The 24,318-nt window shown below is 39.2% G+C and overlaps 2 long non-coding RNA genes across 2 annotated transcripts; one reads left to right on the top strand and one right to left on the bottom strand.

Moving 5' to 3' along the window:
- Positions 1–554: 554 nt before the first annotated feature.
- Positions 555–4,652, bottom strand: LOC144231048 (uncharacterized). Its single transcript, XR_013334969.1, has 3 exons — positions 4,128–4,652; positions 1,519–1,815; positions 555–748 (listed from the first exon to the last, which is right to left on the bottom strand). It is a non-coding gene; the product is annotated as an uncharacterized LOC144231048 (long non-coding RNA).
- A 271-nt stretch (positions 4,653–4,923) lies between these two features.
- Positions 4,924–12,940, top strand: LOC144231050 (uncharacterized). Its single transcript, XR_013334970.1, has 3 exons — positions 4,924–5,054; positions 6,590–6,773; positions 12,794–12,940. It is a non-coding gene; the product is annotated as an uncharacterized LOC144231050 (long non-coding RNA).
- The last annotated feature ends 11,378 nt before the right edge of the window (positions 12,941–24,318 follow it).

A 24,318-nucleotide genomic window follows, 5' to 3' on the forward strand; every position in this document is an offset into this window, starting at 1 on the left:
CAGTCTTTCACAACTGATGGTCTTGGGAATTGTGGTGGGGTCTTATTGCTGTCTCTGATTGATCCAGTTGCCAAATCCCATCCTAAGCACCTGTCTTCTAGGGCTACTCTTGGTACTAATGGTCTGGGTTTAATATCTTAGATCATGTTTCCTGGAAATGTACTCTGAGGGGGATACAGAAATGTAAGGGGTTTACTGGGGACTATTCTCGAGAATACCACAAGTAAGGGAGTTAGAAAGGCAGGAGTGAGCAGAGGGAGTAGAAGGGTTTGGCAAATTCCACAGAAATCTCTGAAGCTGAGTTTGACCTTCAGAGTTGTTTCAGATCAAGGCAAGGCTATTTTGTCCCCAAATCTACCAGCCAATGGTTAGCCTGTGGGAGGGGCTATCAGCATGGATGAAGCAGCTTCCTTTGGTCATGGCAACACCGTGAAAAGTACTTAGCTGTGAACACCAGCAGTCAATTGTCCCAGGGGCAGGAGAAAGGAAGAGAGAGGGGAGCTCTGGGGGTTGAGCCACTGAATTCACTACACTTAGTTAAAAAGAAAGCAGGGTTGAGACAAGTAGCAGATACTGTATTTGGGAAGTGATCTCAGGGAGCAAGAAGGAGGGACAGGAGAGCCAAAAAGGAAGAAGAAAGGCCAGTAGAAAGGTGTGCTCCTCAGTTGGTCGCTGCTTCAGAAGACTGCCACTCAGTTCTGTGAAATCTTCTGAGGAGTTGCAGGAAATGTGTCACAGAAGTTCCCACCTGGGGAAGAAAGAGAGAAGCATTCATCAGTTGGCTCTCATTGGTCAAGGGTAAAGTTCTTAAACCTCCCCATGGTCCTGGGATTCCCATGCATCAGTGCTGAGAACGTCAAGAAAAGGTGCTGTCAGTTTGCATACGCAAGAAGCTTGTGGAAGCCAGTATGGAATGGATGACCTCAGAACAGGGTGGAATTGGAAGATACAAAAAGTAGTTAATACTTCTGGAAATATCTGATAGAATTTAAAATGTAAACAGTTTATGATCCACAAATTTCACTGACAGAAATTTATACTACAGAAATTTGTGCTTATAGATGCAAACACCTTTGTGAATTTGACAGGCTCTGAGGCCAACTGCCTGGGTGTAAGGACAGTTTCTGCCACTGTACATGAGGTACCTATGAATTATGTCATGTCTCACATGGGGGTGCTGAGAGTGTTAAATAAATTAAACCATGCAATGGATTTTGGATAGTGCTTTGCATATTATGAGGTCTCTATGCATGCCAGTTATTATTAATATGACTGTTAATTTGGATATTGATTAAATAGTCACTACTGTTTGTAGTGACAAAAGATGATAAACAACCTAAATACTAGGTAAAGAAATGACAGTATGGCCATACATCGAAAACTGTCTTATGCAACATACATTGTAAGTGCAAAAAACAGAGCAAAGCCAAAGTGTAGAAAAGCGTGTCTAGTATGTGCTCCTATTTGTGTAAAAATCACATTGTAAGTACTTAGGCGATAGAGATTATTAGTGCTTACCAAAAACTGGGTCTCTTCTGCTTCCTGGGCACACAGAAAATTGCTCTTTGCAGTTTAGTGGACCATGTGATTAGCTCTGGCCAGTGTGAGTCCAAGTAGAGAAAAGCTCTTGTGTAACCGTCCAGCTCTCTCCTTCTGGAAGCCAAATGCTGGGATGGCAGCATCACAAGGTGATGTAGCTTGAACATGTAGTTTGATGCAAAACCAAAAACCTTTGTTGTGTCTAACCTCTGAGGCACTGGATTAAATTTTCTACCACAGCATAACCCAGCCTATCTTGAGTAGTATGATATGATTCTGCAAAGGAGGCAGAGAAAAATGAAAACACTAGCCGCTCCTAGGGAGGAAAACCCGGGCACCTACTGGAGTTTGGAGGAGTTGGAGGGAAACTTGTTTTGTCCTCTAAATCTTTTCATGTTGCTTGACTTTTCAAACTATAGGTGTAAGTTAAATTTTTTTAAAGAAAATTTTTTAATGTTTTTTTAAATTTATTTCTAGGAGAGAGAGAGAGAGACAGCGTGAGCAGGGGAGGGTCAGAGAGAGAGGGAGTCACAGACTGAAACAGGCTCCAGGCTCTGAGCTGGCAGTCAGCACAGAGCCCGATGCGGGGCTCGAACCCACGAACCGCGAGATCATGACCTAAGCGAAAGTCGGACGCTTAACCGACTAAGCCACCCAGGCGCCCCTTAATTAAAGAAATTTTAATATTAAGTATAGTTTGGGTTAGACAGGAACGATCAACCTTCCCTAAAACTTAAGAAAAGGTACAGCCTTCCACCTCCTCAAAAGAAGAACAAAAACAAAAGACAAAACNTAGGAACGATCAACCTTCCCTAAAACTTAAGGTACAGCCTTCCACCTCCTCAAAAGAAGAACAAAAACAAAAGACAAAACAACCTCTACCCCTCTCACCCCACAAAAAAGACAGAAGCACAGAAATCTTTTAGCTGGATTATGTTATTTTCTCTGAGAATGTTCAGCAGCTTGAATGAAGATGCAGAAAAAGAACGTTTGGGGCAAGGGAGGCAGTCAAGATAGGAAGGAGTGGGGTTCGTGGTAGTGGATGGGGAGAACGGTAGAACTGCCATTCTCGAAAGGGGTGAAGAGTTCATGCGGCCATGCCAGAAGAAGTAATGTGGAGAAAGTGCTGGTGACCAAGGAGTTAGACACTCAGAGAAAAACTTTTTACTACTTATGACTTCTTACATTACTCAGATAAAGTAAACTGAAAGGTAACGTGGTTTTGATATTTTGATGCAACTACTATAAAATTTAGTCTTGTTTTATATCTGATTATGCTTATAATATTCCGAGTGATTTCAAAATACATTGCATATTGCATAACATAGATGGTGACAATCAAAAAAATCTTATCATTTTCCGTCAAGAGCTTTTGCAAGGAAATTTATGATTTTTCTATAAGTTTTATCTACAAAGTATGGTGTGGTGTATTGCTGATCAACAGTGACCAAGCTGGATATTTGCAGGACAGTTATAGCAAAAGAGGATAGCAATTTCACAATAAGGATGAATAATGGAGAAGATAAAAGATAACCTTGACAGATAACTCAGTTAAGAGGCAAACTGGAAAATATTTAAAGATCCTGATTCACACCAATAGGCCATTCTATGGGATTGCATCTAAAATAAACAATCTTTATACAGATGATTTCCTTGAGTCATGGGAAATTTTTCTTAGTGAGTAGAGAACTGTGGCATTTTGGAAACTAGACGAAGGATTTTGTTAACATGAAATAATAGGATCTTCCTCAACAATACTGTAGCAAATATTGTGGGAGAAAATCACTCAGCTATTCAGCACCTACTGTGTGCCTAGACAAGATGATGGGCACTGTTTGAAGAGCTATGCGATCCCTGATTTTAAGGTACTTTTGGTTCATTTGGAGAGATGTAGCATAATGGAATATTTTTCACAAGAATGATGGAAGTAAAACAAGATGGTAACCTCTGATGAACTGCAAGGTAAAGAATAAAAGTAGTATAAAAATCAAAGAAAGGTGAGCTCAGGATAGTTGAAATATATGTTGAGGGCTCAATGGAAGTTATTATTTGAGGGATTCAGAATGAGAAGACCCAGATTAGAATCTTCTGCTGTCATTTACTAATTTGTGGCTTTGGACAAGTTTATTGAACTTGTCTGTTCTTAATATGTAAAGTAGGAATGATGGTGTATACCTCGTAGTACTGGAAAGAGTATGCCTGTCCTTTGTGCTCAGATCTGTTTCTTGCCTTTTCTGTATCACAGTCTAGTAGGGGTGGCAAGAAGCTGCATTTCCCTAGTGCTCTGTCCTAAACTGTGTCCTGCCAGGTTCATATATTAAAACTCCTCAACCCCCAAGATGACTGTATCTGCAGATAGGTTCCTTTGGAGATAATTAAGGTTAAGTGAGGGCATAAGTGTGGGGCCCTATCCAAGAGGGCTGTAGCCTTATAAAAAGAGGAAGAGATCTCTCCCTCTTGACTCCCTCCCTCTCCCTCCCTCCCTCTCTTCCTTCCCTCTCCCTCCCTTTCCCAGTCCTCTCTGTGAGGACACAGCAAGAACACAGCCTTCCATAAGCTAGGAAGAGAATCCTCACCAGAAAACTCACCATGCTAGCACCTTGATCTTGGACTTTCCAGCTCCCAGAACTCTGATATGTACATTTCTGCTGTTTAAGCCACTCAGTCTATGGTATTTTCTTACGACAGCCCAAGCTGACTAACAGACCAGCTTTCCATGTCAGGAGGGTCAGGCCAGTGGCAGATACAGGAGAAGACTAAAAAGTGGGAGGAAGGGAAAGGCCAGAGTATCTCTCTCCTTCTCTCTCCCTAAGCAGCATCTCCAGCCTCTTGCATGTCCTCAGGTCCCTGTATTTAGGCTGATTCTAGCTTCTAGCTTCTGCTGGGGAAGTCTGATCCTAGATCCCAGTAGCACCAGCTCGTCTTCCTTTTGTCTTTCAGGCCTCAGGGTGCTTGTAGCTCTCTGCTCTTACTAATCTCTGGGTTGCCTCACTGTCTCCCATTTTGTTACTGTCAGCTCTCCTATAATTTGTGTTATCAATTTTCCCTCTATTAATTGTTAAACTCCCTCTATTATAAATATGTAAGTAGGTTTTCTGTTTTCTGGCTGAATTTTGATGAAGACAAAGAGTAAATTTTAAAATGTAATATTGTGAAGCTATAATATGCCTTACAAGTAATAACCATGTATACACGAATGGCGCACTACACGCATGTGTCTTTGCCCATCTTGCCCGTGATGCCTGAGTGACAATGTTGTGATATGTGTTCTCTGATCTAGTTGGTTATTCTAGAGGACCCAAAGAAGGCTCATCATCGGTCACAGTGTTGACCTAATCACAATCCCTCTCTCGGAACCTGGAACTAAGGAATGTCAAGGGACATTCTAGCCAGTGGTGGTCTCTGAAACTGAGGAGCCAAGCTGTGAAGTTCATGACTGTGTTCTGGTGAGAAAAGATTCTAGTGGAGAAACAGGACCAAAGAGCTCCTGAGAAGTAGTATAGCTGTGGTTCCAGGTAACTCTCAACTCCCCAGGACCAGTTTGGTACAGGTCCAGTATTCCCATCCTCATGTTTCATGAGATTCTTGAAATGTTTTCCATAAAGGTACCTTCACTGGGGTTAGCTTCTTTGGATGTCTGTGTTTTTGAGTCCTTGACCACGCATATACACATGCATGTGCAGATACACACTTCAGACTTTGAGCTGCCTTTAAAAATATTTAGCTTGTGATTGGGCAAAGAGACATTTATATGGAATTCTGTTATGGATGAACAGCATGAGCAAAGGTTCATGGATGAGAGAGATGAGATTCTAGAATGTCTGGTTGATTGCTCTGCTTGTTTTAACTAACATAGAGTTTACCATTACGTCTAAAGGCAAATTGTTTTTAAGTTAAATATAGTTGGAATTTTATATCCCTTACTCTATATAGAAAACTAATAATGTTGGTGTTCCCTAAAGCCTGATTTAAAAGAACATAATTTTAAGATTCACAACAGAGCAGTAATCATTACATTAAAATATATTAAAAACTAGATTTATAAGCAACATGTTTCTCCTATGCCCTGAAGGTTATGCCACCAGGTTTCTGCAAAATTGGGTCAGGAAGAAAATGCAGTAACAAAGGGGCTCTCTCTGGAAACTATCATATTTGTAGTTTCTTGAAGATAGATTTTTTAATCTCAGAGCACCTACTGGATCTTCAGCACCAGATACAACAGGGTTTTTGTGTGTTGGTTTATCTTACTATGAGGTGTTCTGCTGTCATTCATTCCCTGCCCAGAAGAATCTTGCTACTGAAATGAACATTCCTGTGTTGATCAAATGGTTATATTCTAAAACAGGCTGGAATCTATTTTTCGATGTCAATGTGGAAATGTCACTGTACAAGTAGAGACGAGGGGCACCTGGGTGTCTCAGTCGATTGAGCACTTGACTCGATCTCAGCTCAGGTCTTGATCTCAGGGTCGTGAGTTTGAGCCCTGCCTTGGTCAGATGGAGCCTACTTGAGGGGGGAAAAAGGAAGGACAGGAATGGAAATGTGGAATGTGCTGCCAGAAGGGAGTCCCTGCTACAAAGTTTTAGAAGATATTAATCAGGGCGTCCGGGTGACTCAGTTAAGAGCCTGTCAGACTCTTGATATCGGCTCATGTCCTGATCTTAAGGTCATAAGATGGAGTCCAGTGTCGGGCTCTATGCTGACAACTTGGAGCCTGCTTAGGATACTCTCTTTCTCCTCCACACCAATATATAAATGAACAAACAAACAAACAAAAGATATAGATCAACTTCACCAATATCTGGAATTTGGAAGTGGTTTCTTTTGCCTCGGATGAAACTCATTGGCTACAATACTGCCACTGTGCAACGCTTGGAAGTTGTTTCTTTTAAAATAAAGAATATTTTCTGGACACAATATTTACGTGCGCTGTAGTGGGTTTTACCTGATTACACAAACTCATTTGTTAATGTGCTGTACTAATATTTATTGTCTTGCATTGCATTGTTGTTGACACCTGTCTTTTAAGTTTTGGCACTTTTTCTTTAAGTTCCACTCACTGTTCTGACAGCACCATGAAATGAACATCCTCTGTAAAGCCATTGGTCCCAGGAAGTGGATGAGAGACACATGGTACAGCGCTGCCTCAATCAAGCTGCCCCTGACAAACACAGCCTGCACCAGCCAACCACACACAAGCTCATGGGCTGAATAAATACCTACTATCGTTAAGGGTAATGAAAAGTTGTGGTTGTTTGTCAAGCATCATTGTTGTAGGCATAGTTAACTGATACCACAATAGCAATAGTTCATTAATGAACTCAGCAGTTCCAATAGCAGCCTTTTGATTCCCTCTTTTGTGATAGTGACAAACGTAATCGCTCCCATAGTGAATTAGTTTATGGTGTTGGGAATCATTCTGGAAGACCAGTCTAGAGTTCGCTGCTCCACTGCTTCAAACAGTTTTTAGTGATTGATTTCCTTTTCTGTTTAAGGTAACTATACCACCTCACATCTATTACGATGGCTACTACAGAAAAACAAACAGAAATATGAATGTTAGTAAGGATACGGAAATATCGAAACACTTTTGCACTGTTGGTGGGAATATAAAATGGTGCAGCTGCTATAGAAAACTGTGTGGCAGTTCATCAAAAATTAAAAATAGAATTGTGATCCAGCAATTCCACTTTTAGGTATATACTCAAAAGACTTGAAAACAGACTTGAAGAGATATTTATACACCCATGTCTATAGTAGCATTATTCACAATCCAAGAGGTGGGAGCAGCCTATATGCCCATCAAATAGAGGAATAAACTATGGTATATACATTCAGCCTTAAAAAGGAAGGAAATTCTGATACACACTACAGCATGAATGAACCTTGAAGACATTATTTTAAGTAGAGTAAGCCAGTCACAAAAAGAAAAAACTGTATGAATCAACTTACGTGAGGTACTTAGGGTAATCAAATTTATAAAGATAGTAATCCTAAAGACAGGAAGTATAGGTATACTCTGGCTACCCTCCGCCCTCTGGCTCATTTTGGGATCAGAATAATATGGGGTAAGGCCAAGATTGTTGTTTATCCCATTATCATCTATGTAATAGTCTGACTAAGGAACTAGCATAAAATGGCTGCATTTCCCCCTATACAAAAAAAAGTATTAGTTTAGCCCATAGTAGACAATGTGTAGTACATGCTGTCAGTGTCCTAAACATGTCCCTGGAAAATTCAGTATGCTTTCCTGAACTTCCAGTTGCCAGTGCCTGAGTCTTTGCCTGGGGGTTCTTTCTTCCACCCCCAACCCCAACTACAACCGTGAAGCCTGAAAACTGCATTATGAAGCCTGAAAATGGACCTGAATTCCCTCCCAGTGATTTCCAGCAGAAAGAGTCAGGGAGTTCTAGTGTGATAAACTGAGATAGGTATAGGGTAGGTAGTGTGAACAAAGAACAAATGTGGGAAAAACAAAGCAAAATGGTGCAAAGCAATTGCTAGAAGAGAAGGCTTAGGACCTAGCTTTCACTTTTGAGCACTTGTGTTGGTTATACAATGTGTGATGAGTCAGCCTCACTTAAAGGCACAGTTGGAGATAAACCTTAAATTACCTTGAGCTTCTTATAAGAAAATTATTTTACTATAGTTAGTAAGATTCTTTTGCCATGAACCCTACTCATCTCATTTTCTTCATTGAAACTGAATGCATTGGAAGGAAAAAGCCACTGCAGGTGAAGGTTGGCTTGAGGAGTTACTCTGCATTCTACCTCTAACTTTTCTTATCAAACTTTGTTCTTCCGGTTTCTGTCTTACTGATTCCACACCCATTTTATCCCTGCATCACTGAGAGGACTGACAACTCTGCCCCTAACTTTGAGGAACTCATAATCTGGTTGAGGAGACAGCATATAATCAGATTCAAGTAGTAGGTTGCAAGTGCTAAAATAGGGACCTAACTTACATGCTATGGAAACAAAAGACAAAGCCGCTGATTCTAGCTGGCACCATTGAAGGTGCATGAACTAACAGGCACTGAGAGATGAAGAGGAGATTTCCAAGCCAAGAAGTACTGTAGACAATTCAGGCAGAAGGGCCACCATGCCTTCTTTGCCTGTGTGATTCTTGGGATCTTCATTTTAGGCAAACAAAACGTGGGGCTGGTTGTGAACTTGAACACTCCACATACGTTCCTTGACAGCTACTGGAGGAAAAAGAATCCAGTTGGAAAGTTAGTATTTGGGGGGGGAAAGGGATTTTTTGAAGTTAATTCCTCTTTGAGAAACAATCTCTGATGCATAGCTTCCAAAAATATAGGCATTTATTTCTTATGAATTGAGAATTTTAATGGTTAAGCCATATAATTTGAAATTAATACTCATAGGCAACATTAATGTGGGTCAAAGCACAGGTACAAAGTCAACTTGATGTGTATATTGCTTTTTGATTAGAGGGAGAGAATACTTAGAGTTCAAATTCCAAAAGCAATTATCAAACAAGTTTAGGCAAGGTATCAGTTCAGGCCTTGATTTTTCATCTAAAAACCCCTGATTTTCTATGAAGTTGTTTCCTCTCTTAAAGCACCAGTATAAAATGAAGATTTGGGAGAATTTAGAGAAGGGGATGATGGCGTTACTTTTGTTGCACAGCTCAACATATATAGGGAAACTTCTTCATTTTTCTTTTGGTGGAAAAGGTTTAAAAATTTAGGAATGCTTTTCACTAGACATGGTTAACATGAAATAATTTTCAGTTGAATATTTGTATTTGTAAGGCATTAGATATTTTTAGGAGATTAGATACTGTGAAGAAAAATAACTAATAATGAATATGCAACTCTCCCCAGTTCTACCATTTATTAAGAGTCTGTGGGTTGAGTTACATTTTGGGTTGCTATAGTTGGTAAGGTCCTTTCGGGCCCCCAAATCCTTATTTCTTTGTCATTCATCTTTTTATTGCAAGTGGTGGGGAATGATTTTATCTCTTGGGAGTCATATTTGCAAATGTAATATATCAGTTAGGGAACAGATTGGATTGCTATACAAAAGAGACACCAAAATATAGTAGCTTAAGCAAGACAGACTTTTTCTCCGTCACATAGAAGTCTGCAGAGGCATTCTAGTGACAGTACAATCTTGTCATTGTGTCAGGGGCACTATCTTGTTACTCTGACATTATCAACACTAGGGTGGGGTTTTTTTCTTTTCTTTTTTTTCAATTTTAAAATTTATTTTGAGAGAGGGAGAGAGTACGCAGGAAGGGCAGAGACAGAGGGAGAGAGGGAGAGAATCCCAAGCAGGCTCCACACCATCAGTGCAGATCCCAGCACGGGGCTCAATCCTACAAACTGCGAGATCATTACCAAGGTCAATTTCAAGAATCGTATGCTCAACCGACTAAGCCACCCAGGAGCCCCAACACTTGAGTTTTAATCCTTTAGAATGACTGCTTCAGTAACAACCAGTGATCAATTTATTGTAAAACTGATGGAGATTCAGTTTCAGGATCCTTCCCTTGCATGGGTCCTTTCCATGTGTTATGTAATGTTGTAGGGGCTGCAGACTTTTCTGGGATGTGACTGTAGGAGTACTTTTTGTGTCGTAGACCGTTTTGGCAGTGGTGAAGTCTATGGACCCCTTTTCAGAATTTTTTTTTAATTTTTAATGTTTTTTATTTATTTCTGAGAGACAGAGAGAGAGTGCATGAGCAAGCAGGGGAGGGTCAGAGAGAGAGGGAGACACAGAATCCGAAACAGGCTCCAGGCTCTGAGCTGGCTGTCAGCACAGAGCCCGATGCGGGGCTCAAATCCACAAGCAGTGAGATCATGACCTGAGCCAAAGTTGTACGCTTAACCAACTGAGCCACCCAGGCGCCCCTCAGAATTTTTTTTTTTTAAAGCCTAAAATATAGCGGCACCTGGGTGGCTCAGTTGGTTGAACATCCAAACTTGGCTCAGGTCATGATCTTACATTTCATGAGTTTGAGGCCCACATCGGGCTCTCCCCTATTGGATCCTCTGTCTCCCTCTCTCTCTGTCCCTCCCCTGCTCTCTTGCTCTCTCTCAAAAGTAAATAAATATTTAAAAAAGCTTAAAGTAGGGTACCTGGGTGGCTCAGTAGGTTAAGCATCTGACTTCGCTTCAGGTCATGATCTCACAGTTCTGTGTCTCCTTCTCTCTCTGCTCCTACCCCACCCCCTGCTCACCCTCTGTCTCTCTCTTTCTCAAAAATAAATAAACATTAAAAAATTTTTTAAAAAGCTTACAAGTATAATACATAGGATGACAAAGAAGGCCAATATATTAAAGATCAATTATCAAAATATTTTTAAAATTTTGTGATATAAAAATATATGTGTTTCTTGATTACACATTAAACAATCAGATCTAGTGATGGGACTAATAACTACCATAATTTTGAAGTTGTAATGAACATTAAAGGTATTTCAAAAGTCTGGTTAATTGGATTTCATATGAACACATTTAATTTCTGCTGATGGCAAGGTCACAGGCAAAACAAATGTAAGTATTCTTTTGTCTACATTTACCATAGAAGGAAAAATATTAAAACTCACATTCCCCAAGATAGAAGATCCAAGTGGTGCATTTCCATGGATTCAATATTGGCTCTCTAAATAAGAGACAATAATTATCCTTATATTTGATTGTCTTTATTTTCCATCTCAGTTTCTCTCTGTGTTCACTTGTTTTCATTTTCATCAATATATATTGTGATTATCTCAGAGTTTTCCTCTATTACAGTAATTCAAATTTTTAGTAGACACTATTCTGTTTTTATATATATATTTATTTGCTTGTTAATGATATTATTTTAGTCTTCAATTTTCCCTTTGGGGTGCCTGGGTGGTTCAGTTGGTTAAGCATCTAACTTTGGCTCAGGTCATGATCTCACAGTTCATGGGTTCAAGCCCTGCATCCGGTTCTTTGCTGATAGCCCAGAGCCTGGAACCTACTTCAGATTCAATGTTTCCTTCTCTCTCTCTCTGCTCCACCCCCACTTGTGCTCTCTCTCTCTCAAAAATTAATAAATAAACATTTTTTAAAAATTTCCATTTGACTAACAAGCCCTCTTTTTACTTTGTTCTTTCATTTAATCTCTTGGTTTCTTTAGTTTATTCTTATTTGATTTTTATACAATGATGCAAGTTCAGGGAGTTTCCTTTCGTTCCTTGAATTAGGTTTTCTTTGGGTTTGAGCATTCTGTCTTTTTCTTTGCCAGTTTCCATTACTGTTTTTTTTTTAAAAGACATTTTAAAAATTTTATTTTAGAGAGAGAGTACACATGAGCAAGGGAGAATGGCAGAGGAACAGAGAGAGAGAGAGTCCCAAGCAGGTTCCACACTCAGCGTGGAACCCAACGCTGAGCTCGATCCTGGGAGTGTGACTGGAGCTGAAATCAAGCATCAGATGCTCAACTGACTGAGCCACCCCGGTTCCCTTTCATTACTGCTTTGTGAAAAGAAGGATGAAGAAGAGGAAGAAGAAAAAGGAGGAGGGACAGAAGAAAGACAAGGGTGTTATCCAGGTTGCCTTTCTCAAGACTTGAGATTAGTGAGAATTCTTCAAATTCATTACGATGTCTGGATGGTAGAGGTGGTGTTAGGAGTTAAGGCACTTGCTTCTCTGCTCAACTCCAGAATCTTCTGTTTCTTTCTTTGAGCACCTGATTTTAAAGTTTGTAGCACTAGTTTAAACCCCTTTTCTTGTTTGGTGGTTGCTAGTAAATTTTTGGATCATTCTGTTAGTTGAAGTAGGATAGAAGTCCTTTGAAGAAGTTCTAATCTTATATTGTATCACAGAAGACAGAGCCTTAGTTTTTGAGTAATAAATTGGACCTAAGTATACCTAATTCAAAGAGTTGTTAGGACAATACAATGGATTGATGTTTGCAAAATGTCCAGAATAGTATTTGTTGTGGAGAAGGCAGGTGGTAGTTGATGGAATGCATTGAATTTAAATAAAATCAATTATTTGTCAAGTATACCAATAAAACTGGGGAAAAAATAAAATGAATAGCTATAATAGCATCTTTGTATATACTGTAAGCATTGAAATATGTACACTTACAAATCTCCTTCTCAAGATATGTGCATATTTCTAATAGTTAAAAATACTAATACTTTTATTTTGGACAAAGGGCACATTATCAATGCAGACATCCAAAACAAGTTTCCCACACAGACCATTAACTTAAGATTGACCCCTAATTTATTTCCTGAATTCTGATCTTTTTAGGTGAGTCAGGAGAATCAGGAAAAATCACAGTCATCTATGGGAACATGTCGTCGATACATTTGCTGCCAATTCTTGATTATCATATGGGGATTTTCCACCTGTGTGTTTATCAGTGCCTTCCAGATGATGTCCAGAAAACAAAAAAAGATTCTGCTGTTTGGTATGGTGAAAATTAGTGTTTCCTTTTTCTTTCTATTAGTGAAATCTAGACCAGGTGGTGATTCTCAAGCAAACCTTCCTATTTAGGAGTCTATAAACAGATCATCTCTTTTGATACCAACCCTATGTTAGAAATCTGTGCTGTCTCCTATTGGTGGAAATGCACAGCCACTGTGGAAAACAGTACGGTTGTTCCTCAAAAAGTTAAAAATAGAATTACCCTATCATCCAGCAATTCCACTACTGTATATTCACCCCCAAAATACAAAAACTCTAATTCAAAAGAACACATGTACTCCTATGTTTATGGCAGCATTATTTACAATACCAAATTATGGAAGCAGCCCAAGTGTCCATTGATAGATGATTGAATGAAGAAGATGTGATAGATAGATAGATAGATAGATAGATAGATAGATAGATATGTATTATATCATTATATATATCTTATATATAAGTGGAATATTATTCTATCATAAAGAAGAATGAAATCTTGCCATTTGCAACAAAATGGATGGAGCTAGAGAGTGTTAAGTCAGAGAAAGACAAATACCATATGATTTCACTCATATGTGGAAGGTAAGAAACAAAAATGAGCAAAGGGAATAGAGAGAGAGAGAGAGAAACCAAGAAATAGAATCTTAACTACAGAGAACAAACCTATGGTTACCAGAGGGGAGGTGGGTGAGGGATGGGTGAAATAAGTGAAGAGGATGAAGAGTGCACTTACCATGATGAGCACTGAGCAATGTATAGCATTGTTGAATCACTATATTTTACACCTGAAACCAGCATAACACTGTATGTAAACTATACTGAAATTAAAATAAAATCCATGCTGCCTTTTCCATGAGCCTTCTGGAAGAACGCCTCATTTGCCTTTATTAAATGTAATGGGAAAGGGAAAACCTTGTAGAACTACTTTTTCAAAGCATCAACCATATGTATTTGATAATAATAAAAATATATAGGGACGCCTGGATAACTCAGTTTGTTGAGCATCCGACTCTTGATTTTGGTTGGAATCCTGATCCTAGGGTTGTGAGATCCAGCCCTGCATTGGACTCCATGTTGAGCATGGAGCTTGCTTATAATTCTCCCTCTCTCTCTCTCTCCCCCTCCTTTCCTCCGCCCCTCCCCCACTTGCATGTGCATGATTTCTCTCTCTTCCTAAAATAAAAAAATAATAAGGGGCACTTGGGTGGTTCAGTCAGTTAAACAAATGACTCTTCACTTAGGCTCAGGTCATGATCTTGCTGTTCGTGGTTTTGAGCCCCTAGTCAGGCTCTGCACTGACAGTATGAAACCTACTTAGGATTCTCTCTTTTTCCCTCTCTCTCTGCCCCTCCCTTGCACACTCCTCTCTCGAAATAAAGAAATAAATTTAAAATAATGATAAAAAATTAAAATACAAAATATATATTGAAAAGTAACAGGGAGGATAATGTGAATCTTCCTACCCTCCCCTCCTCCATGGTTTCTTCCTCCCTTATTTTTCCCCTGTATGACTGTAAATTTCTATGCAAAGAGGAATTCAGTCTTATCCATCTTTTTATTCCACTTTCTGCCCCTATAACCTTGCATAATGACTGGCACAATTGTAGCTATGTAAAGAGTTTTTTGAGCAAATCAAATGCGTATTTAATGTGTGAACTAAACATTCCAATATGATTTACAGACATCCTTTATTAAGCTTGTCAGATCTAAAAACATAGTTTTCATTTCTCTGAGGAAGTAAATACACAATTGGAGGACTGTACGACTAGTCATTATCTAATGCTACCAGAAGAATTGCTGTCACAACTGTTCTTGAAGACTAGACTATTTCTAAGCCTCCTTATAGTTAGGGTGAAGTGCATCATTTTGCCTCATCCTACTGGGAAGACTAGATTGTATAAGTCATTTGGAGAGAACATTGTGGGTGTGGTCATCGTATCTTCCCCAGGTATTAATGGTATTCATAGTATGATTACTAGAGATTCCTCAGATTTCATATCTATGTCCTGACAATAGTCTTTTGTCAAAAAAGCAAGTGATTACTTTTTGTTATTGGGGTGTGTGTAGGTGTGTGTGTTAAACAATACACTTGACCAGTACAGCCAAAGGGTCAAGAAAAGGCCATGACTCATCTCTTAGGTGTTCCCTTTCTTGGTTGATGGGTGGCTTTTGTAAATCAAGGCTATTGCATTATCCAAAATTAACAGGTGTGTCCCTACACATTGTGTTTTAATATACCTCCCTTAACAGTTGGTAGTGTTCTTAGGATCAAAGGCTATTCAAGTGCTGAAATGCTTTGTACTTTCTAGTCTACTTAAGTTTATCTTTACCCTTCTATAGTGGATGCCATCCGTTGTCCCTATATATCTGTTGAGGTCAATTCTATCATTAAAACCATGTCAAATGCACTCATATCTCATACAGTACTTTACATTATAGCACAATTTATCTTAGCTTTTGAAATGGAAACTATGTATATGTAGTTAGAGTAAAGAAGAATTGAGAACAACCTGACAAGAAGCCAACCAGGTACAGGCAGATCAGCATGAAGTACTGCAAAAAGACAATCAGTAATAAGAATTTGATGATACCTTTAGATTTATCTTTAGAATTCAACATCCTTACTTCATTCACCATTATCTGTCATGCTTTAGTATTTTCCATTTATTAGGCAGGTTGGGGTGGGGATGTGGGCTATGTCTTATGGTATCCTATGTATTAGTTTTAAAAAAATTGTTCTTATTTCTGAGATAGAGCGAGACAGCATGAGCAGGGGAGGCTCAGAGAGAGAGACGGAGATACAGAATCTGAAGCAAGCTCCAGGCTCTGAGCTGTCAGCACAGAGCCTGACGCGAGGCTCGAACCCACAAACCCTGAGATCATGACCTGAGCTGAAGTCAGACGCTTAACCAACTGAGCCACCTAGGCGCACCTCCTACATATTAGTTTTGAAAATTGTTATGGGCTCACACATCTAGGGCATAAAAGAAAACCAGTCAAGTAAAGTGAAATGAGCTGGAAGGCTAATGAACTTTGAAGTGATTGCCCTCCAGGCTGATACCACTTTTCTTGAGGTGACTGGATTTCACTCATTAGCTACATAAATCCATCAATTAATATAAGGAAATTTAATGGGCATTTACTCTACATCTATAACTGTTCTTGTGGCTCAACACTGTGCTAAGTGCTAGATCACTTTTACTGATAGGGTTTAAGGAATACATACATACATACATACATACACACATACCATTTAAAAATTTTAGATTTCCAAGTTATGGCTTGGGACATTAAAGCAGGTATAAACGGTTAATGCAATTTCTTATTTTTTGTGACATGACTATAGCTTCATTAGAATCTTCTCTTTTGAATGGTTGAAAAACTTCTGAAATATCTTGCTAAATGTTTCTGCTGCATGAGGGTGGTCTCTGTTCATAAAAGGGCATGCTTCTTTTTTCAGTGGTAACCTTTTATTTTTATTTTAAAATATTTTAAAGTTTATTTATTTATGTGAGAGAGAAAGAGAGTACGCAGGCAAGTGAGGAAGGAGCAGAGAGCGAGAGAGAGGGAGAGAGAGAGAATCCCAAGGAAGCTCTACACTACCAGTGCAGAGCCTGATGTGGGGCTTGACTTTGACCTGAGCCAAAGTCAGACAGACACTTAACCAACCGGGCCACCCAGGCGCCCCCAATGGGAACCCTTTACATAATTTCACCACTTCTTTAAAAAATATGTAATGAATTGAAATTATTATTAAATATTCTAACTCACTTCTTCAATGAATTCAGTAAGATAATTCAAGCCCTTCTTACTCCCTAACCCTGACACTTTTGATTGAGTGTGGGGCTCAAACTCACACCCTTGAGTTCAAAGTCACATGCTCTTCTCACTGATGCAGCCAGGTAACCCCTACACTGACACTTTTAAAGTGATATACCTATATTTTAGTTACTCTTGGTACCTCCTGCCTTGAAACAATTGTAGAATTTTATTTTTTACTCATATATAAGATAGGTCTGTGGTTACTGATAATTATTTAATATGAAAAATCATGGTATCCATAGTGACTACTGGGAACAAATCTTTACATTAGCTTGAGTAAGGAGAGGCAAATTAACCTTTATGAAAACTTGCCTTTGAAGAAGAAAAATTGAGGTGATAGAAGAAAGATTAAAGAAATGTGACCAGTTGCCAAAATAGAAGAGATAGTCTGATTTGGGGTTGCTGGAATTATTACTAATAATGAGAGGTATTTTATAAGTGTTAGATATTATATACAAACTGCATAGAAAATATACAAAATAATATACTTTCACATCTGTGAAAATATGTTTAAAATATGTATGCAATTCTTTGACACACTTCCCTTCAAGAAGTGGAAACTAAATTCCCTCCCCTTGAGTGTGGGCTGGACTTAGGGATTCGCTTTAACAAATAGAATAAAGCAGAAGTGATAGCATGCAATTTAGGAGACAAGGTCATCAAGGGCACTGCAGCTTCCTCTTTGTTCTCTCTTGGATTGCTTGCACTGGGGGGAAAACCAGTTGTTATGATTTAAGGACAGCCAGGCAGCTCTGTAGCAAGACATACACAGTGAGGAAGTGAGGCCTCCTGCTAATAGCAAGTTAGGATCTGAAGCATCTTGTCAATGACCTTGTCATTGAGCCATCTTGGAAGTGGATTCTCCCACCCCAGTCATTCCGTCAGGTGATTGCAGCCATAGCTGACATCTTGACTTGCAATCACAGAAGAGGCTCTGAGGCAGAAACACCAAGTAAATCTTCTCCTGAATTCCTGGCCCACAGAAACTATAAGACAATAAATATTTGTTATTTTAAGCCACTAGGTTGGGGAGAAGGGGATTTGTTACACATGATAGATAACTAATACAAATTCCTATAGTAAGATTTATTTCAAGACACAGAAATAATTCCAGCTGTTTTAATCTAAAATAAGTATAATTTTAGGAGCTGGAAGGGTTGGAGAAATGTCATTTAGGCCATATTTGCAGAATCACACCACTATTTTCACCTGTAAGAGGAGCTGCTACCTCTGCTGCTATTAAGAAAGTGAAAAATCGAGAAACTCCCCCTGAAACTGCTGATTTCAACGGGCTCTGCTAAATGAATCAGAAAGTTTCTGCTACTATTGCCACTGCTGCAACACACCCAAACCCCTACCTGGATATGGGGATGTGGCTCCAGAATGAAAGCAGTATGTATCTTTAGAATCAACCAAAGCTTCAGGGGGAAAAATGTCTCTGCTTTACTTCTGCCTTCCAAGTCGCATGAAAATACATCTGAGAACTGTTGTTTATAGCTTTCTAGCTTCTGTAGTGCAGGATGGCATACCTTGGGTGTTGGATATTTTTGTATTTCTATAAATATTCTTGAGCTTTGTTCTTCAATACAGGTAAGTTACTTGAACACATTTAGATTCTTTTGAGTCTTGCTTTTAGGATTTAAGCTATGCTTAGTCTAGAGCTAATTATTTCTCACTACCAAGGCAAAACCCTTCCAAGTACTCTACCCAGTGCCCTGTGGATTGTGAGGCTTTCCAATCTAGTTGGTGGGCAACAATCCAGACCGAGTTTGGATGCCAGGCACTGTTGTTTTTTCCTAATTCGTTCCTGTGCCTAAGATATTTTCACGCACACAGGGTGATCATTACTCTCCTGAATACTGAAGGAATAGCCTTTATGAATCTCTGGGGTCCTGTCTGTGTGCAGCTCCCTCCTCTTTGGTATTGTCATATGAATTCTGTCACTGTGCTCTCTCAGTTCATTCTTCTTGACTCAGGAAGTCCATCTAGTTCCACCTGGGTTTTTCCTCCCTGCACTACAGCCCAGAAACTCTCTCAAGCCAGTAAGCAAATGTAATCACAGGGTTCACGTCATTGTGATCCTCAGGGATCACTGTCCTTCATTGCCTGATGTCTAGTGTCTTCAAAACTATTTTTTCAAATACTTTCTCTTTTTGTTGTTGATGTGACAGATGAGAGCATAAATCTGCCCCTATTATTACATCTTGGCCCCTTATTGATTTTTTGATTGGAGCCTGTATCACATCCTGTAGAAAAGCATTCCAACCTAACGCAGAATTATTTCCCAGGTGATGCCATAAGTGTCTACTTCAATAAGTTGTTCTACTGTTTTATAAGACTGATTGCTTCTGTGTGTTAGGATACATGGTAAGATCGTTGTTTGCCATAGGCATTGATTCATCACATACCATTTTTTTCCTGTACATTTAGCTCTTTGGTCAGTAGTTGAGTGAACAAGGCATTTAGTAAGTCTATGGATGGTAGTACTGGCAGAAATAGGACAAACAGGAAAGATAATACATATCCAGAATACATTTCTATTCCATTAGGACTATCTCTGCTTCCCTATGATGGAAGGTTTCTAATGTGGCCAACCTGCCACTAGGTACTAGTTTATGGGACTGTATCATGGGCTCATTGCTGGGTTTTGTGGTTGGCCGATTAAGTTGCTCTGCAGTGGAGGTAGCCAAATCCGCCTTGGTGAGGGAGAGTCCATCCCTCCCATCATGAATGCCTGTTCACAGCCTATTGAGCAACTACTGGGTGGTAGGGAAAAGAGTCCGACTGACATCCATGAATAGTTCTACTTGTCTTCCAGGTTTTTAAGGGCTTCATCAGCAGTGGTTGACTTCTGGTTAGCATTTACAAGGGCACAAATAGTTTTATACTTTAGGCCAATTCTGTGAGATTATCTGTTTGTTATGTTTCTGTTTAACAAATTATCTCAAACTTAATGGCTGAGGAAAACATTTACTTTGCTCTTGAATCTATTCAGGTAAATCTCACAGGGATAGTACATCTCTGTCCTACTTAGTGTCACTAGGAGTGACTTGAAGGCTGAGGCTGGATTATTCTAAAGGCTTGATCACTCACATATTTGGAGGTTGATGCTGTGATTGGCTAGGTCTTCTGCTGAGATTGAATTGGAACATCTACATTTGGCTTTTCCATGTGGGTGCTTAGTTTCCTCACAGCACAGTTATTGGGTTCCAAAGGTAAGCATCCTAAGAAGAGTAAAAGAAAGCTGTATTGCTTTTTATGACAGCCTTAGAAGTCACATGATATTGCTTCTGCTGTAGTCACAGACCTTCCAGACTCAAGGAGAGGGATCACAGATCTCATCTCTCAATGGTAGAATGTCAGTGTCATGTTGTAAGGAGTTCATGTGGGATGAGATATAATGGTATGGTCATCTTTTGAAAATAAGTGTCTGCCCCACAATCATATGCTTCTTCTGTAGACTTCCACATCTCCAATATTCATTCTTGTTCCTTCAAAGATCCTCACTGTATACCCAACTTGGTAGCTTTTGCACATGGATTGATATTGATCTATATTTCTGGATATGTATATTTCCAAACAGAGGATAAACACATACACTGCTCAAAGTTCTTGTCACTGAATGTGTCTGCCTTATTGTCCTTCATAGCCAATGTGAGTAGCACTGTAATGCTGAGGCAGTCCATTTATGGAAGGTTCCAACATGTTATTCAGAGTGACCTGAAAACACTTCTTTAATTTTTCATATTCCCTAGAATGGAAGAGATGAAGGGGACATGGCAGTGCATCAGGAGTAAGAATACTAAGAATATAAACTACATGTTTGTGAAAAGTGCTAATGTCATTTTTACTTATTTTTTTAGTGTTTATTTTTGAGAGGGAGAGAGACAGAGCATGAGCAGTGAAGTGGCAGAGAGAGAGAGAGGAAGACACAGAATTCAAAGCAAGATCTAGGCTCTGAGCTGTTAGCACAGAGCCCAACGTGGGGCTTGAGCCCACAAACTGTGAGATCATGCCCTGAGCTGAAGTTGAACCGTTAACTGACTGAGCCACCCTGGTGCCTGAAAAATGCTAAAGTCTTTAGAACCTGCTTAAACCTAATCTTTTTCCTTGAGGATGGAGTACAGTTGCACACAACTTTAGTGTTTGCTGGATCAGATGACTCCTCAGCGCATGATGAGAAGATCAGGTTGCATAGTCACTTGAAATCCAACGATTAGATAGTGTGGTAGGCTAAATAGTGGCTCCCCAGTACATTGACATCCCAGTCTCCAGAACCCATGCATGTTGCCTTATATGGCAAAACAGACTTTGCATATGTGGTTAAGAATCTTGAGATGATTACCCAAGATTACCTGAGTGGATCCAATATAATCACATTACCTATAAGAAGAATGTAAGAGGAATCTGAGGCAGAGTCAGAGGAAAGGGGGATGTGAGGATGAAAGCAGAGATTAGAGTGATGCCCTGAGAAGAAGGAGGAAGGGGCCAGAAGCCAAGGGCCAGAGTCACTAGAAGCCAAAAAAGTCAAGGAAATAGATTCTCTCCTCAGAGCTCCCGGCAAGAACCAGCCCTAACAGCCTTGATTTTCATTCAGTGAAACTGATTTGAGACTTCTGACCTTCAGGACTATAAAGAGAGTAAATTTACATTGTTTTAGGCCATGATATTAGCTTCCCGTAGCTGCTATAACAAACTACCAAAAACTTTGTGGCTTAAAACAGCAGAAACGTATTTTCACAATTCTGGAGGCCAGAAGTCTCAAATAAGTATTAGTGGGTTATAATCAAAGTATTGGGCTGTACTCCCTCTGGAGGTTCTAGGGCAGAATTCCTTCCTTGTTTCTTTTAGCTTCTGGTGACTGCTGGCATTCCCTAAGTTTGTGGCCACATCTCTCCATTACTGCCTTCTCTCTGTGTGTCTTTTCCTCTTCTGTCCTCAAATTGCCCTCTATCTCTCTTACGTGTGATTATCATAGAATCACACATATCACATTGACCTTTATGGGTTACAGAATTAGGACTTGATACCTTTGGTTGGTCCCTAGTCAGCCTACTACAGCCAAGTTTCTTGTAATTTATTACAGTGGCAACTAATAAGGGTAGATATTAAGTCTCTATTAGGACGCAGTAGCAAGCCAAAAACTTCCTTCTCAGAAGGAAAACAGTTATTTTTTAAAGGTTTTTATTCATTTATTTTGAGAGAAAGAGACAGAGAGACAGAGAGAGAGAGTATGAGTGAGTGAGTTAGGGAGGGGAAGAAAGAGAGAGGGAGAGAGAAAATCCCAAGCAGACACTGCACTGTTAGCACAGAGCCCTACACGGGGCTTGATTCCATGAACCGTGAGATCATGACCTAAGCAGAAATCAAGAGTCAGATGGTTAAAAGACTGAGCCATCCAGGCATCCCATCAGAAAGAAAATAGTTATTTTTAAGGACAGCATGGCTTTCTTAGGAAACCCTAGGAGTCTGGACAGTGATTCTTTGAATGCAGCTTCTCAGATCTGCCGTTGAAATTTCAAACTTCATTGAATATGTTGTTGTAAGAGACACACGTTAGCCTAGGCCAGTTGGAGAACCTTTTGTTTCTCTCTGCTCTATGTAGAAAGGTTGCCTTGATGGGCACTTAGTAAATGGGCAGGAACCATGCACTGGAATGTGGTATATGCTGTTTCTAAATCCCAGGAGGTCCCTCAAGCATTGTACCTTTTTCTTGGTGGGAAGGGGTGCAGAGCGTGGAAACTCTTCACTTTTTTGAGAAGATATTCTGAGATGTTCCATCTCTTGGACTCCCAGAAGCTTCTCCAAAGGAGCAGGTCCCTATATTTATCTTCCACATGTGTATGCCTTACTAAGGCATTCCGGTTCCATTAACCATTTGCTATATATTCTTTCAAACCCCTTCATTTTCCTTTATACATACAGATATTCCACATATATTTACTTCTCACCCAGCTGCTCTTCATCTTTTTCTCACTATAAAATATACGGTGGTGGGTTAATCAATGTTGACATCTATGCTCTCAACTCCCACCCACAGAGTCCCATGTGTATTGAATGAAAGAGAGACATTCTGGAACAAGAATACACAATATGATAACAGGCATCCTTTTTCAAGTTCGGTTAGACCAGATGTAAAGAAAATTGGTGTGGTTTGTCTTTTTTGTGTTTGTGGAATTTGCAGGTGGTTCTGACTACTAGATTCTTCTATTTTGGAGCCAGATGTGCTCACAAATAGAAGTGGTATGCATTTACTGTGTGTATGTCTGCATAAATGAATTCCTCTCTCATTAAAAGCTGAGGATTGTAATACTCAAAACAGTATCCTCTTTCTTCATCTGACAGGCACAACTAGATGATGTGAGTATTTATCTTTCAATGGATAATTTCCAGGAGAACTAAAAAAGAAAAAAATAATAGAAAGTAAAATAGAAGGGGTAAAAAAGAGATGTATTTGAGAAATGCCACTTTTGTTGTATTGTAGAGAATGGAGTGGAGGAGGAAGAGCCAGGGAGATTAGATAGAAGCTATTGCCATTAAAAACAAACAAACACAAAAAACACAAAACCAACAAACAAATACAAAACAACAACAACCAAAACCAGAATAAAATACTGATATGTAAGACAATATGGATGAAACTTGAAAACATTATGTTATGTGAAAAAACCCAGACACAGAAGACTACATATTGAATGATTTCATTTATATGAAATATCCAGAATAGGCAGATCTATAGCCAGAAAGTAGATTAGTGGTCGTCAAAGCTGAAGAAGGGCAATGGATGGGGGCCGGGGGCGTTATGAATGGGAATGGAGCTTCCTTTTGGGGTGATAAACATATTCCTTTAGTGGTGATGGTTGGACAACTCTCTGATTATAGTAAAAATCACTGAGTTTATAACTTAAAAGTATGAGTGTTTTGATAGAATTGTATTTTAATAGAACTGTTATATTTACAAAAAATAATCAGAGTAAGACATCAAAAGAATTTTGCCTAACAAATCATTTCTCAAGCTTCCTATCAGATGTAGCATTTCCCTAAGACTTTGAAGAACAGACCTATGTAGCAACATATCTTTTATTGGTCATTTAATTAATATGATGGACAATCTAACAGAAATGAAAGGAAAATATCACCAACAAACTCAAGGATTTTTACCTAATTCACTTGATGATCAGGAGAGATAAAAATCATCTGATACTAAAAGGTTAGGAAGAAACAGCTAATCATAAATTGCCCAGCTTAATCATAAATTGATTTATAAAGGGCTCAGCAAACATTAGGAATAGTGATCCTCAGGGAAGCAAATTCTCCTTTATTTTCGGTAATTGATATTCAACATAATGGACACCTGTTGGTGACTTCCAGAGCATTGTGAATGCTAGCTCATGGCAACTGGGCAAAGTATTTTCTTATAAGAAAATAAAATGTCCTAAATAAACACACAGGTGTTTTGTTATAAGTAGGTACACCTCATCATGCATCATATTTATAACTATCTAAACTGAATTTGGGGCAATTTTTAAGCTTTTGTGTTTGTGTGT

The sequence above is a fragment of the Crocuta crocuta genome, unplaced genomic scaffold (assembly GCF_008692635.1).
Source record: "Crocuta crocuta isolate KB4526 unplaced genomic scaffold, BGI_CrCroc_1.0 scaffold4, whole genome shotgun sequence".
Taxonomy (NCBI): domain Eukaryota; kingdom Metazoa; phylum Chordata; class Mammalia; order Carnivora; family Hyaenidae; genus Crocuta; species Crocuta crocuta.